The sequence below is a fragment of the Neoarius graeffei genome, chromosome 16 (genome assembly GCF_027579695.1).
Source record: "Neoarius graeffei isolate fNeoGra1 chromosome 16, fNeoGra1.pri, whole genome shotgun sequence".
NCBI lineage: Eukaryota > Metazoa > Chordata > Actinopteri > Siluriformes > Ariidae > Neoarius > Neoarius graeffei.
In genome coordinates, this window is record NC_083584.1 from 2,654,854 (window position 1) to 2,671,931 (window position 17,078).

Sequence of the window (17,078 nt, forward strand, 5' to 3'; positions counted from 1 at the left end):
AGAGGCCGCCACTGTTCCTGTGTTTTGAGTTTGTGTTAATTGCCTAATTATCTTCACCTGTGTCCTTAATTAGTTTGTGTATTTATACCCCTGAGTTCAGTCCTCTTGTCACGGAGTCTTTGTGCTGTTATGTTTATCTCCAGTTTCCTTTGTACTGTGTTTTTTGATCTTCTTAGCTTTTGTATTTTTGCACTTTGCTTTTCTTTTGGATTATACTCTTTGGTTTTTTTTTTGTCTTTTGTTTTGCCCTGTATATAGTGTATATAGTTTAAATAAACCTTTTGATTCTTTTTCTACTTCCGCCTCACGCCTCTGCATTTGAGTCATCCCCCTGGTGGCCTAGTGGGGGTTTGCTGGATTATCACACCAACGAACCAGGTTCGAATACCAGCAAAACCCTAACAGAAAGACTCCGTCATGACCGACTCAGCAGAGGCTGCTTCAACTGTCTACCCGGCCAACCTTCAGGGAATTATGGCAGCTTTGACACGCTTCGGAGCAACCATGGACGCTCATGGACGTACGCTCACCAGCCAACGTGAGGCCCTCGCTCGCCACGAGGAACTGCTTCAGCAAATTGGGAAAACCCTGGCACAGCTGACATCTCTGCCTGCATTTCCTGCTCCTGATCCAGTTCCTGCTCCTGATCCAGCTCCCACTCCTGCTCCAGTGCCTCCTGCAATGCTGCCTTCTTCACCTCGCGAACCCAGCCTTCCTGCACCACAGAGGTATGACGGCAAGCACAGTGAGTGCCGAGAGTTCCTTACCCAGTGTCAACTCACCTTTGAGCTTCAGCCTACCACCTACACTACGGATCGCCGCAAGATTGCCTTTGTGATCACCTTATTAGCTGGTAAGGCGCGAGCCTGGGCTACTGCTATCTGGCAAAGACAGGGACCTGAGTGCTTTGATTTCCAGCTGTTTTCTGAAGAGATGCTTCGGGTCTTCGATCAGGCAGACATCAGTACCGACGCAGCCCGAAAGCTCATGTCCATCCGGCAAGGAGGAAGCGTCGCAGATTACGCCATCTCGTTCCGAACACTCGCAGCAGTAAGTGGATGGAACGAGACTGCCCTGGTGTCAGCCTTCCACCATGGTCTGTCTGACCCCATCAAGGACGGTCTGGCCTCTATTGGATGCCCAAGTGACCTCGAAACCCTCATCTCACATGCTATTCGTCTGGACAACAGGATGAGAGAACGCCACCAAGCCTTGAGCCCCCCCAGCCTCCCTACCTCTACCTGGAGACCGTCTACCTCCTTCAGTGACTGTCCAGAACCCATGCAAGTGGGTCGTACTCGCCTCTCCGCATCTGAGAGGGAGCGCAGAAGGAGGGACAAGTGCTGCATCTACTGTGGCAAGCCTGGTCACTTCCGAGCATCATGTCCCGAACTCTTGGGAAAAGGACCGCCCCGTCCAGCCGAGGGAGGGTTGTGACGGGGCCTACCCTCTCTCCCGGACTCCCTGGCCAAGGAATCTACATCCCGGTCTCCATCTCCTGGGGTGAGTCTGTCCACTCTTGTCAAGCTTTGATAGACTCAGGGGCGGCTGGGAACTTTATGGATATTCACTTCGCCCAAAGCATCAATATACCTACTGCACCTCTTGAAGTCCCTCTGTCTGTGTCTGCCCTCGATGGCCAAGCGTTAGGTGATGGAAGAGTCACCCAAGTTACTTCTCCAGTTTTCCTCCAGTCTCAAGGTCACAAGGAAGAAATATCCCTGCACCTGATTCCTTCACCTGAGTTCCCAGTTATTCTAGGCCTTCCTTGGCTTACTCGCCACAACCCTCGCATAGACTGGGTAACAAGCCAGGTTGTGGAATGGGGCCCTGCATGCCATGCCTCTTGTCTGCTCTCTAGCTCTCCTGTGTCTCCTGCCGAGCCCCCTGATCTCACCGAGTTATCTCAAGTTCCCACAGAGTACTGGGATCTCAAGGAGGTATTCAGCAAGAGCAGGGCCGCCGTTCTTCCTCCGCACCGGGCCTACGACTGTGCCATCGACTTGCTCCCTGGGACTACCCCTCCTCGTGGCAGACTGTTTTCACTCTCTCAGCCAGAACGCAAGGCCATGGAGGAATACCTCAAAGATGCCCTGGTCTCTGGGTTTATTCGACCCTCCACTTCACCTGCTGGAGCCGGCTTCTTCTTTGTCGGCAAGAAGGATGGGGGGCTCCGACCATGTATTGATTACAGGGGCCTGAATAAGATCACTGTGCGCAACCGATATCCCCTTCCGCTGATGTCCACAGCTTTCGACCTGCTCCAAGGCGCCACCGTCTTCACCAAGTTGGACCTACGGAACGCATACCACCTCATCCGTATCCGACAGGGAGACGAGTGGAAGACTGCCTTTAACACCCCGTCTGGGCACTACGAATACCAGGTGATGCCCTTCGGACTCACCAACGCACCAGCTGTTTTTCAGGCCCTAATCAACGACGTCTTAAGGGACATGATTAACCTATACGTTTTTGTCTACCTCGACGACATCCTTATCTTTTCCAAGACCGTGCAGGAGCACCGCCACCATGTCCGCCAGGTTCTCCAGAGGCTGCTACAGAACAATCTGTTCGCCAAGGCCCAGAAATGCGAATTTCATGTTCCCGAGGTCTCCTTTCTGGGATTTATTGTACGGACAGGCCAACTCCAAATGGACCCTGCCAAGACCCTGGCCGTCCGGGATTGGCCTACTCCCAAGTCCGTTAAGGAGGTTCAGCGGTTCTTAGGATTCGCTAACTTCTACCGCAAGTTCATCAGGAACTTCAGTTCTGTGGCAGCACCCATGTCAGACCTCACCAAAGGGACAGGTGGATCTTATGGCTGGTCTCCTCAGGCAGAAAAGGCGTTCAAAGACCTCAAGGACCGCTTCTGCACGGCACCCATTCTGGTTCTCCCGGACACCTCCCAACCATTCATCGTGGAGGTGGACGCCTCGGACAGTGGTGTCGGCGCGGTGCTCTCTCAACGTTCGGAAGGAAAGCTGCACCCCTGCGCTTACTTCTCCCACCGCCTGAGTCCTGCTGAGTCCCGGTACGATGTGGGGGATCGAGAACTGCTAGCGGTCAAACTGGCCCTTGAGGAGTGGAGGCACTGGCTGGAGGGAGCACAACATCCATTCCTGGTTTGGACTGACCACAAGAACCTGGAGTACCTCCAGCAAGCCAAGAGACTGAACCCTCGACAGGCTAGGTGGGCCCTGTTTTTCAGTCGGTTTGACTTCACCCTCTCATACCGCCCCGGCTCCAAGAACACCAAACCTGATGCACTGTCCAGACTGTTCTCTGCCACTAACAGGGAGAATGAAGTCGGGCCTATTATCCCTGTGTCCCGGATTGTGGCCCCTGTCCGCTGGGGTATTGAGGAGGCTGTCCGACGAGCCCAACGCCAGGACCCCGGTCCTGGGACGGGGCCACCAGGCCTCTTGTACGTCCCACATCAAGCCCGGGCCAAGGTTCTCCAGTGGGGTCACTCTTCCCCTCTCACCGCCCACCCGGGAGCTCGGAGGACCCTGGACTTCCTGAAAAGACGCTTCTGGTGGCCTAACATGGAGAAGGAAGTAAGGTCATTTGTCCTGTCCTGTGAGGTTTGCACCAGAACCAAGAACCCACGACAGCGTCCCCAGGGTCTCCTGCATCCTCTGACCATTCCCCGGCGTCCCTGGTCCCACGTAGCAGTCGACTTTATCACGGGTCTCCCTGAGTCACAAGGTAACACGGTCATTTTGGTCTTAGTTGACAGATTCTCCAAGGCCTGCCGCTTCATACCACTGTGCAAACTCCCCTCTGCTCTTGAAACTGCGAAACTTTTGTTTAATCATGTCTTCCGAGTCTTTGGTCTTCCACAGGACATCGTCTCAGACCGAGGGCCCCAGTTTTCCTCCCGAGTGTGGCACGGGTTCTGCAAGGTCATCGGAGCCACTGCCAGCCTCTCCTCTGGGTTTCACCCACAGTCCAATGGTCAGACGGAGAGGCTCAACCAGGACCTGGAAACCACCCTGCGAGGCCTGGCTATGGATAACCCGACATCGTGGAGCACCTGGCTGCCATGGGCGGAGTACGCCCACAACACCCTGCAGTCATCGGCCACCAAGCTGTCGCCATTCCAGTGCCAATTCGGGTTCCAGCCACCTCTGTTCCCGGACCAGGAGGAGGACGCGGGGGTGCCCTCGGTCAACCAATATGTGAGACGGTGTCGCAAGACCTGGAGCAAGGTCAGGAAGACCCTCATACAGACCTCCAGAACCAACCAGACTCAGGCCAACCGCCATAGAAGACCTGCACACGCTTTCCGCCCTGGGCAGCGTGTTTGGCTGTCCACTAAGGACCTTCCACTGCGGGTGGAGAACCGCAAGCTTGCTCCTCGCTACATTGGCCCCTTCAAGGTGGTGCGCAGGGTGAACCCTGTCTCCTACCGGCTCCAGTTGCCCCGGACTCTGAGGATCAACCCCACTTTCCATGTTTCCCTGTTACGGCCCGTACTGACGTCTACGTATGCCCCTGCCCCTAGGAACCCCCCACCCCCCCGCATCTTCCAGGGGCAGACTGTGTTCACTGTGAATCGCCTGCTTGACTCCCGCCGGGTCCGCGGCGGGTTGCAATATCTGGTGGACTGGGAGAGCTATGGTCCTGAGGAGCGCTGCTGGGTTCCTGCTCGGGATGTCCTTGATAAAGAACTATGTCGGGACTTCCATTCGGCCCATCCGGATCGCCCTGGGAACGTCAGGAGACGCTCCTAGAGGGGGGGGTCCTGTTAGGACTAGGACTGTTTTGGCCTCTAGAGGCCGCTGTTATTTCCTTTTCATGTCGTGTTCATTTTGGCCTCTAGAGGCCGCCACTGTTCCTGTGTTTTGAGTTTGTGTTAATTGCCTAATTATCTTCACCTGTGTCCTTAATTAGTTTGTGTATTTATACCCCTGAGTTCAGTCCTCTTGTCACGGAGTCTTTGTGCTGTTATGTTTATCTCCAGTTTCCTTTGTACTGTGTTTTTTGATCTTCTTAGCTTTTGTATTTTTGCACTTTGCTTTTCTTTTGGATTATACTCTTTGGTTTTTTTTTTGTCTTTTGTTTTGCCCTGTATATAGTGTATATAGTTTAAATAAACCTTTTGATTCTTTTTCTACTTCCGCCTCACGCCTCTGCATTTGAGTCATCCCCCTGGTGGCCTAGTGGGGGTTTGCTGGATTATCACACCAACGAACCAGGTTCGAATCCCAGCAAAACCCTAACAGATATGTTGTCTATGTTCTATTGTGAATACAATATCAGTTTTTGAGATTTGTAAATTATTGCATTCCGTTTTTATTTACAATTTGTACTTTGTCCCAACTTTTTTGGAATCGGGGTTGTAGTTCCAGAAATGTAGTCCGTTTGAGGTATGTTACTGGGGTGCAATAGTACAAGGGTACAATAATACAAGGTGCAGTATGGTAAAGTGCAACGTGCAGAATACAGCATAGCATCATGGAGATAAATAAGTATTGTAAACTTGTATGTTCTTGTGCAAAAAAGAATATCGGCATATGTGTATATAAAGAGCATTGTATAGACATTGAGTATACTGTTTGACAGTTGCTGGTATTTTATGTGTGGGGGCTTATGTTCTTGGAGTTTTCATGAGTGAGCTGAGCAGTCTGATGGCCTGTGGGAAAAAAGCTGTTGCTGAGTCTGGTAGTCCTGCAACGCATGCTGCTGTAGTGCTTGCCAGACGGTAGGAGGGTAAACAGTTTGTGTGCAGGGTGGGTGGGGTCTTTGATGATGTTGATGGCTCTTTTGCGACAGTAAAAGACCTCGGAGTGATTATTGACCCCAGTCTTTCATTCGAAACTCACATTGATAACATTACCTGGATGGAAAAACTAGTTCATGCTTTCGTTCCCTCCAGGTTGGATTATTGTAATACCTTAAGCCTTTAAGTCTCGGCTAAAACATATCTGTTTAGTCAAGCCTTGTGTTAATGGTGTTTATGAGGTAAAGGTGTAGATCTAGAGGGTCCTCAGACAGAGTGTTTTGATAAACTGGGATGTATGGATGCTGTCAGTCCCCACTCGCTTGCTCACTCGAGTTTGTTGACGGTGTAGTGGCTGGCTGCTTTATGTCCCGGGGCTCCCTCATGCCTGTGTTACCTTCTGGCTCTCCCCTTTTAGTTATGCGGTCATAGTTAGTTGCTGGAGTCCCTGCTTGTACTCAGAGCAATATGTATACTGTTCCTACTTATTCAGGTGACACTGGGCATACCTAACAACTTGTGTTTTCTTTCCCTCCCCCCAAAAAAATCTGTCCCTCTGAGTTACATGGAGTTAACAGGAAATCTTTTGGTGGAGAGGGTGGAGACCTCGACTGGCTATCGTAGCCTGCAGGGAATCGGCCGTCAGACATTCTGTCGCATGTCCCAGACCCGGTGAAATGTAACTGAATTGTCTTGGCCAGCCCTAAGGGTCCCATCTGCATCCCATCATTGCTGAGGAGTGTGCTCCCATCACCCAATCAAGCATCCAGCCAGAGCAGGTCATGATATTTTTTAACCATATTAACATGCCATTGTTGTGTATTATGCCTGATGTCAAGACTCTCATCTCTGCGAGCCTACCACACAGATTTAATACTTGTGTCATTTTTAGGGCATACCTAACAACCTGTGTTTTCTCTCTCTCTCTCTCTCCCCCCCCATCTGTCCCTCTGAGTTACATGTTGGTCCTGGGATTGAGATGCTGGCCTCTTCTGCCCCTCGGACCTGCATGATCCATCATGGTGCCCTGTGTCTGGTCGGACTTTTATCGCATCACTCCTGTGAGGGACGGCCCCATGAGGCCAGTTGAGGGTTACACCTGGACGATGCTCTGGACTCTTACAGTAATGCTTTTATGGCTGAAGACTACAGTTGACTTGCTACCTTTAGGACTGCAGTTGTCATTAACAGTTTTGCACTCAAGTTTCCATCAATGAAGAGTTTATAACATCAACGAAACTGACTTCATGTTAAAACTGTTAATGTTATAGTCATGCTATTGTTGCCCAAATGAGGATGGGTTCCCTTTTGAGTCTGGTTCCTTCTCGAGGTTTCTTCCTCATGTCGTCTGAGGGAGTTTTTCCTTGCCACCGTCGTCACAGGCTTCATCATTGGGGATAGATTAGGGATAAAATTAGCTCATGTTTTAAGTCATTCAAATTCTGTAAAGCTGCTTTGTGACAATGTTTATTGTTATAATGCACTATACAAATAAACTTGACTTGACTTGACTTACTGTCTGGATGTTCCAATAAGTGCATAAATGAGCTCCAGTTAGTTCAAAATGCAGCAGCAAGAGTCCTTACTAGAACTAGAAAATATGACCCCATCACCCCTGTCTTATCCACACTGCATTGGCTCCCAATCAAATTTCGTATTGATTATAAAATACCACTATTGACCTTTAAAGCACTGAATGGTCTCGCACCACAGTACCTGAGTGAACTTCTGCTCCTCTATGACCTGCCACGCCTACTTAGATCAAAAGGTGCAGGCTATCTGCTGGTACCTCGTATAGTGAAGGCTACATCAGCCTTTTCTTACAAAGCCCCACGGTTATGGAACAGCCTTCCAAGTAATGTTCAGGAATCAGACACAGTCTCAGTGTTTAAGTCTCGGCTGAAAACATATCTGTTTAGTCAAGCCTTGTGCTAATGGTGTTTATGAGGTAAAGGTGTAGATCTGGAGGATCCTCAGACAGAGTGTTTTGGTAAACTGGGATGTATGGATGCTGTCAGTCCCCACTTGCTTGCTCACTCGAGTTTGTTGATGGTGTAGTGGCTGCTGCTTTATGTCCCGGGGCTCCCTCATGCTTGTGTTACCTTCTGGCTCTCCCCTTTTAGTTATGCTGTCATAGTTAGTTTTGCTGGAGTCCCTGCGTGTACTCAGTGCAATATGTATACTGCTCCTACTTATTCAGGTGACATTGGGCATACCTAACAACCTGTGTTTTCTCTCCTTCTCTCCCCCCCCCCCCCCCCCCAAAAAAAAAAATCTGTCCCTCTGAGTTACATGTTGGTCCTGGGATCAAGATGCTGAACCTTTTCTGCTCCTCGGACCTACCTGATCCATCCTGGTGCCCTGTGTCTGGTTGGAGTCTCATCGCATCGCTCCCATGGAGGGCGGCCCCATGTGGACAGTTGGGGGTCGCGCCTGGAGGATGCTCTGGACTCTTGCAGTGGTGCTTTTGTGGCTGGGGACTGCAGTTGACTTGCTGACTTTAGGACTGCAGTTGACTTGCTGACTTTGGGACTGCAGTTGACTTGCTGACTTTGGGACTATGGTTGTCATGAATGTTTTTTTGCTCAGGTTTCCATCGGTGGGGGGTTTATAGCATCAACGAAGCTGACTTTATGTTAGGACTGTTAATGTTATAGTCATGTTGTCTGTTGTTGCCCAAATGAGGATGGGTTCCCTTTTGAGTCTGGTTCCTCTCAAGGTTTCTTCCTCATGTTGTCTGAGGGAGTTTTTCCTTGCCACTGTCGCCACAGGCATGCTCATTGGGGATAGATTAGGGATAAAATTAGCTCATATTTTAAGTCGTTCAAATTCTGTAAAGCTGCTTTGCGACAATGTTTATTGTTAAAAGCACTATACAAATAAACTTGACTTGATTTAATTATTCCCAGAAACAACTCGAGTTGGGCGTGTCTGAAACTCTGATGGGCCTAAAGCAGTTGGATGCAGGTGAAGTTGGTGAGCGACTGAACGTAGCTTGATGACCCACAACACCGGAATTCATTTCCGGAGTCAGTAACTAACAGTTTAGCAGAAAGCAAAGAGCAGAAAATCATGAAACAATTTGCCAACAGCCACAAAATCAGAGTCTCTGTGTGTGAACTGATGGACTGTGAATTTAACTGAGGGAGCATTTTTTCAGTTTTGAACATTTTGTTCTGTTATAAATTAAAATTAAATGTCAGATGAGTCTTTTATGCCAATAATGGCCTTTAAGATAATGTTACTAGAAATTCCTGCATTACCATACACTGTAGTGAGACAGTGAGTGACCATTATTTATTTCCCCCCACCTCAACTATAAAGGCCAATTTATGCTGACAACCCAGTCCTCGCAGATGGCGTCGCAGATGGCGTCTGCGAAGCCCCCCCTTCGCAGACGCTCCCAAAAATTGTGACCACAGCAGACAGCCTCGCAGACAAGAGGGCTCTGATTGGTCCACTCTACATCCGCTGTACACGCACTTCCGCTTCCCGGTTTGCTTTGTTTTCACGTCTGCCATTTTTAAAAACACGAACGAAGATGGAGCAGCACGAAGCAGCACGAAGAGCGGTTGATCGAGGAAGTGAGGACGTACGTACATCTATACGACTCCAGTTCTAGTCATTATAAGGACCGCGCATACTCCAATAATTCGTGGAGGGAGATATCGCAGAATCTGGGCATGGATAGCGATTTCGCGACCCCTTGCGTTGTGGCGGTGAATAACATCGCGCACGCCTATTACTCCCCGCTCAACGATAAATTACAACTGTCTGCGAAAAGCTATCTGCGAAAGCCTTGTCGCAAGAGCATGCAGAGGCCCTAAGTGTTTTTAATATTTATACTCATCAGTATCAGTATTTAGTTTCCATCTTTTGTTCTGCAGGAATGATGACACATTCTGATAATCATTTTATTAAAGCTTTATCAACTGGTTCATTTCATGCTACAGATTATTTTAATAAATTTTCAATTTAAAATAATAGTAAATGCAAAAGCAAATGCAAGAGCAGTGCATTCTGGGATTTCATGAGTGTGCTGGATGTTTTACTGCGACTGTAGAGAAATTAGAAAGATCTCATCTCTTATCTCATCTCATTATCTCTAGCCGCTTTATCCTTCTACAGGGTCGCAGGCGAGCTGGATCCTATCCCAGCTGACTACGGGCGAAAGGCGGGGTTCACCCTGGACAAGACGCCAGGTCATCACAGGGCTGACACATAGACACAGACAACCATTCACACTCACATTCACACCTACGCTCAATTTAGAGTCACCAGTTAACCTAACCTGCATGTCTTTGGACTGTGGGGGAAACCGGAGCACCCGGAGGAAACCCACGCGGACACGGGGAGAACATGCAAACTCCACACAGAAAGGCCCTCGCCGGCCACGGGGCTCGAACCCAGGACCTTCTTGCTGTGAGGCGACAGCGCTAACCACTACACCACCGTGCCGCCTAGAAAGATCTCATTACAACAAAAATTTTAATTACTGTAAATAATTAAAAGTGTAATAATCATTTAATACAGTAAACAACAAAGCAAACAAATAAAAAAATAATAATAAACAAAGTATATTTTGCAAGCTAAATGTATAATCACAAGTCATGCTCAGTAAAATCATTACGCAGTATGATGTCTGCTTTTAGAAACTTTTAGGCTCAAAGTACAAAATTCTGTTTCTGAAACTCAAAGTTCAAACAAAATTCCAACTGTTTCACAAATTTCTGAAAATCGTTGTGGTAAAATGTCGGTATGTTTTCCATCCTCTGCTGTTCTGGTTATGATTCTGTACTGAAGCTACAGCAGAGCTACAGGCAAAGGGCTTTTTTTTTGTTTTTGTTTTTTTTATGATGATGCACAAATTTTGCATAAACCTGCCAACGCTGATGGAGAGGGCGGAGCTTGTGGTAAAGCTGATCAGCCAGACATAAACTTGATGATACGTATCTACTCTTATGGAAGCTAAATAATTAGCTGGCTAATGTTAGCACTGGGCTGTTTCGGCCACTGGCTAAAAATAAATTAAGTGGAGAGGTCACATGATCACATTTGCAATTAACTGATTGATTTTTTTTTTTTACTTTAATAATTATTGTCGTTGACAGGATATAAACATATTTTATGAAGTAAAAAATTAAATAGAAAAACAGAATCAAACAGTTTAACCCTTGTTGATGTTTCACTGAATAAAATCAGCCCTTTATAAAAATGAGCTCCAAAAATAATGAGACTGATCATCTGTGAACCTGCTCAGGTTTAAATATCTGCTGATGGAGACTCGGGGCAAATTTATGCTGACAACCCAGTCCTCGCAGACGGCGTCGCAGATGGCGTCTGCGAAGCCCCCCCCCCCCCCCCCCCCCCCGCTTTGCAGACACTCTACGCGCACCTCCCAAAATTTGTGACCACCACAGACAGCCTCGCAGACAGCGTCGCAGACAAGAGGGCTCTGATTGGTCCACTCTACATCCGCTGTACATGCACTTCCGCTTCCCTACTTCCCCGGTTTGGTTTGTTTTCACGACCGCCATTTTTAAAAACACGAGCGAAGATGGAGCAGCACGAAGAGCGGTTGATCGAGGAAGTGAGGAAGTACGTACATCTATACGACTCCAGTTCTAGTCATTATAAGGACAGCGGTGTTGAATGACCTGTTGCTCAGTAACCGGAAGGTAAACACTCCACTAACCACACCCACCAACTACTCCTAGCGATTTCGTGACTTCGCGCCCCCTTGCGTTGTGGCGGTGAATAACATCGCGCACGCCTATACATGCCTATACTCCCCGCTCAACGATAAATTACAACTGTCTGCGAAAAGCTATCTGCGAAAGCCTTGTCGCAAGAGCATGCAGAGGCCTTCAGTCACAGGAGTTTATGTCCCCACCCCACCCCGTCCTCAGCCACTCCCCACCCCATCCTCAGCCACTCCCCCTCCCTAGTCCCTCCCCACCCCTCTCAGCCCTGCCTCCTTCCTCAACCCTCCCCTCCTGAACTCCTCCTCCTCAGCCCTTCCCCACCCCTCTCAGCCCCTCCCCCCTCCACAACCCCTCTCCTCCCCTTCCCCTGTTAGCCCCTCCTCCTTTCAGCTTCTTTCTCACTTTTTAGTATGTACAGTGGTGCTTGAAAGTTTGTGAACCCTTTAGAATTTTCTATATTTCTGCATAAATATGACCTAAAACAACATCAGATTTTCACACAAGTCCTAAAAGTAGATAAAGAGAACCCAGTTAAACAAATGAGACAAAAATATTCATTCATTCATTATCTCTAGCCGCTTTATCCTTCTACAGGGTTGCAGGCAAGCTGGAGCCTATCCCAGCTGACTACGGGCGAAAGGCGGGGTACACCCTGGACAAGTCGCCAGGTCATCACAGGGCTGACACATAGACACAGACAACCATTCACACCTACGGTCAATTTAAAGTCACCAGTTAACCTAACCTGCATGTCTTTGGACTGTGGGGGAAACCGGAGCACCCGGAGGAAACCCACGCGGACACGGGGAGAACATGCAAACTCCGCACAGAAAGGCCCTCGCCGACCCCGGGGCTCGAACCCAGGACCTTCTTGCTGTGAGGCGACAGCGCTAACCACTACACCACCGTGCCGCCAGACAAAAATATTATACTTCGTGATTTATTTATTGAGGAGCATGATCCAATATTACATATTGACCACCCGAAAATTGGAACGTAAATGGCGTCAAACAAAATTGGTAATGTTCAAATTAGCTTGGAAGGAGAGCTTCCTGAAGTATAGAAAAGCTCTTAGTGCTGCGAGATCAACATATCTCTCCTCCCTAATAGAAGATAACAAAAATAATCCTAGATTCCTATTTAATACTGTAGCAAAATTAACCAGGAATAAGTCCACTATCAACACATGCACACCTGCAGTATGTAGTAGCAACGACTTCATGAATTTTTTTAATGACAAAATTGAGAATATCCGACAAAAAATTCAAACTACTAATTTAAGGTTAGACAATGAAAGTGACCTTGTAGTTAACAATATAACTGTATCAGATCATCAGTTAGAATGTTTTACTCCCCTAAAAGAAACTGAATTACTTTCATTAATCTCTACATCAAAAGCCTCAACTTGCGTACTAGATCCCTTACCGACACATCTATTCAAACAGATAATACCTGGAGTAATTGAACCGCTTCTAAAAATAATAAATTCTTCTCTTATGATTGGCTATGTACCCAAATCCTTTAAACTAGCAGTTATCAAACCCCTGATTAAAAAACCTGACCTTGATCCCTGTCAGCTGTCCAATTATCGGCCAATATCAAACCTCCCCTTTATCTCCAAGATCCTTGAAAAAGCTGTGGCACAGCAGTTATGCTCATATTTACATAGGAATAACATCCATGAGGTGTATCAGTCAGGATTTAGACCTCATCATAGCACAGAGACAGCACTGGTTAAAGTAGTAAACGACCTACTGTTGGCGTCTGATCAGGGCTGTGTCTCGCTACTTGTGTTGCTTGACCTTAGTGCAGCATTTGATACCATTGATCATTCCATTCTTCTGGATAGACTAGAAAATGTTGTGGGAGTTAAGGGAATGGCCCTCTCCTGGCTCAGGTCTTATCTAACTGATCGTTATAAGTATGTTGATATAAATGGTGATATTTCTAGACATACCGAGGTAAAGTTTGGTGTTCCACAAGGTTCTGTCTTGGGTCCACTGCTTTTTTCTCTATACATGTTACCTCTGGGCGATATTATTCGTAAACATTGTATTAGTTTCCACTGTTATGCTGATGACACACAGTTGTATGTCTCTGCAAAACCTGATGAGAGACACCAGCTTAATAGAATTGAGGAATGTGTGAAGGACATTAGACACTGGATGCTTATTAATTTCCTTCTGCTTAACTCTGACAAGACTGAAGTACTTGTGCTAGAACCACATACAGCTAGAAGTAAGTTTTCTGATTACACAGTGACTCTGGATGGCCTTTCTGTTTCTTCACGTGCAGCAGTAAAAGACCTCGGGGTGATTATTGACCCCAGTCTTTCATTTGAAACTCACATTGATAATATCACCCGGATAGCTTTCTTTCATCTCAGAAATATTGCAAAGATAAGAAATTTAATGTCATTGCATGATGCAGAAAAACTAGTCCATGCTTTCGTTACCTCCAGGTTGGATTATTGTAATGCCTTACTGTCTGGATGTTCCAATAAGTGCATAAACAAGCTCCAGTTAGTTCAAAATGCAGCAGCAAGAGTCCTTACTAGAACTAGAAAATATGACCACATCACGCCTGTCTTATCCACACTGCATTGGCTCCCAATCAAATTTCGTATTGATTATAAAATACTACTATTGACCTTTAAAGCACTAAATGGTCTTGCACCACAGTACCTGAGTGAACTTCTGCTCCTCTATGACCCACCACGCCTACTTAGATCAAAAGGTGCAGGCTATCTGCTGGTACCTCGTATAGTCAAGGCTACATCAGGGGGCGGAGCCTTTTCTTACAAAGCCCCACAGTTATGGAACAGCCTTCCAAGTAATGTTCGGGAATCAGACACAGTCTCAGCATTTAAGTCTAGGCTGAAAACATATCTGTTTAGTCAAGCCTTTTGTTAATGGTGTTTATGAGGTAAAGGTGTAGATCTGGAGGGTCCTCAGACAGAGTGTTTTGGTAAACTGGGATGTATGGATGCTGTCAGTCCCCACTCGCTTGCTCACTCGAGTTTGTTGACGGTGTAGTGGCTGGCTGCTTTATGTCCCGGGGCTCCCTCATGCCTGTGTTACCTTCTGGCTCTCTCCTTTTAGTTATGCTGTCATAGTTCGTTGCCGGAGTCCCTGCTTGTACTCGGTGCAATATGTATACTGTTCCTACTTATTCAGGTGACATTGGGCATACCTAACCACCTGTGTTTTCTTTCCCTCCCCCCCCACCCCAAATCTGTCCCTCTGAGTTACATGGAGTCAACAGGAAATCTTTTGGTGGAGACGGTGGAGACCTCGACTGGCTATCGTAGCCTGCAGGGAATCGGCCGTCAGACTTTCTGTCGCATGTCCCAGACCCGGTGAAATGTAACTGAATTGTCTTGGCCAGCCCTAAGGGTCCCATCTGCATCTCATCATTGCTGAGGAGTGTGCTCCCATCACCCAATCAAGCATCCAGCCAGAGCAGGTCATGATATATTTTACCATATTAACATGCCATTGTGTGTTATGCCTGATGTAAAGACTCTCGTCTCTGCGAGCCTACCACACAGATTTAATACTTGTCATTTTTAGGGCGTACCTAACAACGTGTTTTTCTTTCTCTCTCTCTTCCCCCCCCCCCCCCCCATCTGTCCCTCTGAGTTACATGTTGATCCTGGGATTGAGATGCTGGCCTCTTCTGCCCCTCGGACCTGCTTGATCCATCCTGGTGCCCTGTGTCTGGTCGGAGTTTTATTGCCCCACTCCTGTGAAGGACGGCCCCATGAGGACAGTTGAGGGTTATACCTGTTAAAACTGTTAATATTATAGTCAGGCTGTCTGTTGTTGCCCAAATGAGGATGGGTTCCCTTTTGAGTCTGGTTCCTCTCGAGGTTTCTTCCTCATGTCGTCTGAGGGAGTTTTTCCTTGCCACCGTCGCCACAGGCTTGCTCATTGGGGATAGATTAGGGATAAAATTAGCTCATGTTTTAAGTCGTTCAAATTCTGTAAAGCTGCTTTGCGACAATGTTTATTGTTAAAAGCGCTGTACAAATAAACTTGATTTGATTTTGATACATATCCATTAACCATTCTTTGGTAGAACGACTTGTGTGCTTAGGGTTGTTGTCTTGCTGCATGACCCACCTTCTCTTGAGATTCAGTTCATGGACAGATGTCCTGACATTTTCCTTTAGAATTCGCTGGTATAATTCAGAATTCATTGTTCCATCAATGATGGCAAGCCGTCCTGACCCAGATGCAGCAAAACAGGCCCAAACCATGATACTACCACCACCATGTCTCACAGATGGGATAAGGTTCTTATGCTGGAATGCAGTGTTTTCCTTTCTCCAAACATAATGCTTCTCATTTAAACCAAAAAGTTCTATTTTGGTCTCATCCGTCCACAAAACATTTTTCCAATAGCCTTCTGGCTTGTCCATGTGATCTTTAGCAAACTGCAGACGAGCAGCAATGTTCTTTTGGAGACCCTGCCATGCACACCATTGTTGTTCAGTGTTCTCCTGATGGTGGAATCATGAACATTAGCCAATGTGAGAGAGGCCTTCAGTTGCTTAGAAGTTACCCTGGGGTCCTTTGTGACCTCGCTGACTATAACACGCCTTGCTCTTGGAGTGATCTTTGTTGGTCGACCACTCCTGGGGAGGGTAACAATGGTCTTGAATTTCCTCCATTTGTACACAATCTGTCTGACTGTGGATTGGTGGAGTCCAAACTCTTTAGAGATGGTTTTGTAACCTTTTCCAGCCTGATGAGCATCAACAACGCTTTTTCTGAGGTCCTCATAAATCTCCTTTGTTTGTGCCATGATACACTTCCACAAACATGTGTTGTGAAGATCAGACTTTGATAGATCCCTGTTCTTTAAATAAAACAGGGTGCCCACTCACACCTGATTGTCATCCCATTGATTGAAAACACCTGACTCTAATTTCACCTTCAAATTAACTGCTAATCCTAGAGGTTCACATACTTTTGCCACTCACAGATATGTAATATTGGATCATTTTCCTCAATAAATAAATGACCAAGTATAATATTTTTGTCTCATTTGTTTAACTGGGTTCTCTTTATCTACTTTTAGGACTTGTGTGGAAATCTGATGTTGTTTTAGGTCATATTTATGCAGAAATATAGAAAATTCTAAAGGGTTCACAAACTTTCAAGCACCACTGTACCTATGCAGTGGGCGGAGTTTGGCTCAGTGCTGGGGGTAAAGTTCCCCTTTAATAAAGTGTGTATGTGAGCACGAAGAAGAAACTCTTGTAAATGTGGCAGGTTTGGTTTGGCCACAAAAACACACAGCCTTAATGAAAGTTTTTTCTTTAAATGAGGTTTATACAGATTTTTAGGGTTTAAGGCCTCGGACTCATCGTCATTTTGCATCTCAGCTACATAGCAGGTCGTCTTTAGGGTTTTATTAACGCTGCTATTTTTTATTAATACACGGCTCATTTGAATACTTGATTCTGATTGGTTAAATATGGCAAATATACAGAAATAGCAGACCATTGCTCTGGATGACGTCATTGGTGGAAACAATAAAATCATTTTTAAATCAATATTTTGTGTCAAATCATTGATTTCTTCAGTAAGTTGCTATGTAATAAGTAAGACTGTGTACAGTGAGACAGTCACTACAGCGAA